This window comes from Ipomoea triloba, chromosome 16 (assembly GCF_003576645.1).
Source record: "Ipomoea triloba cultivar NCNSP0323 chromosome 16, ASM357664v1".
Classification (NCBI taxonomy): domain Eukaryota; kingdom Viridiplantae; phylum Streptophyta; class Magnoliopsida; order Solanales; family Convolvulaceae; genus Ipomoea; species Ipomoea triloba.
This window is the reverse complement of record NC_044931.1, coordinates 14022798-14024702: the sequence shown is the minus strand read 5'-3', so window position 1 is coordinate 14024702 and position 1905 is coordinate 14022798. Positions and strand designations below refer to the sequence as shown.

Genomic DNA, 1905 nt, shown 5'->3' with positions numbered 1-1905 from the left:
ATGAAATTGTGAATATGAAATTATGAAATTGTGAACATAAAATTATAAAATTGTGAACATAGAGCTATTAAATTGTGAACACAGGGTTATGAAATTATGAACATAGAATTAAAAAATTGTGAACATAGACCCTGGTCCACCTTGCAAGGTGGACCGGGTCCATGGCATAACAACTGACAAATGTCTCGGTGGACTTGGACAACTTAGTAACTTAACTAATGGGATGGAAATGAACTTGGGCTTCATCTTTTCTTTAGTACACCAACTTGTCAAATATAATAACCATCAACAGCCCAATATGGATGAGTCCAAAACCTTTTTGAAATATCCAAAATTTAGGGTGTGTAAACTATTGAAGTGATTTTAATTATAAATCGCCCTTTAAAAAAATCTATACTAAATATAATAAAAGCCAAGCATCTAACATGAGCAAAAAAAAATATTAGTGTAATTTTCTTTTATAGTTTTTGGCATAGTAACAGTGGCATGTTAAATAATTTATTTGCTTGAGGTGATATGTAATAATTTTTATTTATTTATTTATTCTTTACAGTTTTTCTTTGGATGGAAACTAGTCGTTACTATTTGATGGTGTGAATTGAATAAATCCCTACTATTATTATAAGGTAATCAAGCATGCAAAATTGGGAAATATTGATCATACAATAAAATAAATAAATAAAAAAAAAACAAAAAATATGATATAATAATTAAAGAATAAGACAATGAATTGATTATCTATTTATATTACAACGTAACCATAGCCAAATAAAATATGCTACAATTACTAATTAATGGACTAAATATGTAATGACGAGCGCAACAAGCAGAAGAGCATATGCAATCCCTTGATCAATCGCTACACCTGCAATACAATTTTGTGTTTTTTCAAATTAGTTTCAAATGCATAATAACTAATTTTAGTCTAATAAGATGATTTATTCCAGGACTAAGATTATATTTCAAATGACTTTACCTGTGGTTAGTTTTACTGAACAGTTCTCAAAAATGAATGATTGATATTTGAAAGTTAAAAAAAATCTAAAATGGTTAAAAAGTTTATAAGAAAGACTATTTTCGAATAGAAATCTTAGATTTTCAATCAAGTTCTAACAGTTAAAAATTTTATATTTTCAGTAATAATGTTTTGAAATCGATATTCATTCTCATGTATTTAATTTTTTTTAAAAAAATAATAATAATAATAAAATAATGAAGAGTTATATACCGTCATTGGAAGGAGCAAGGGCGGCCGGAGAAGGAGGCATGACCTGACCAAAGCCAAAGTGGACAAGTGCGAGTAACAAACAACCAATAATTGGGAGATTTATAGCCATCCTCATGGAGTTCATTTCCAAAAAAAATTAATGGAGGAAAAGATATGAAAATTCAAGAAATTAAGAGCTGAGGGATTAACGTTGAAGGTATGGTGTTCAAAGGTTTGCAGAGAACAAGGTTGGAGAAAACAAAGTATATATACGAATCCGATGGGAGAATAATGATGCATTTTCCATGTGCATTTTCTGGAAAAGTTGAATAAATTACTATTATTATGATTATTGAAATATATATGGAACTTTCCTTTCTTGACCGTGATGGCGGCTAGTTGACTGAGAGAATAGTCGTGTTCAACGCTGAAATTGATTTTTCTTATTTGTTTCCTGCTCCTCTAACGCAATTGATTGCATCATTTTTAACTTTTATTCGTAATTAAAAGAATTAATTAACTCTTATTAAATAATAAATAAGTCATAAAAAATGGGAAGAAATTTGGAATCAGAATTAAGTGATTTCAATTATTTGATTTTTTTTTTTGGGTTATAATTAAAAAAAAAAAAAAAAAAAGGAAAAAAAAAGAGGAGAATATGTGAGTATACCAAACACTTGTATTATTTGCGGCTTGTC

General features: G+C 28.3%; 1 long non-coding RNA gene across 1 annotated transcript; it reads right to left on the bottom strand.

Annotated features, from left to right (window-relative positions):
* Positions 1-675: 675 nt before the first annotated feature.
* Positions 676-1439, bottom strand: LOC116008006. Its single transcript, XR_004095415.1, has 2 exons — positions 1229-1439; positions 676-865 (listed from the first exon to the last, which is right to left on the bottom strand). It is a non-coding gene; the product is annotated as an uncharacterized LOC116008006 (long non-coding RNA).
* Positions 1440-1905: the final 466 nt, after the last annotated feature.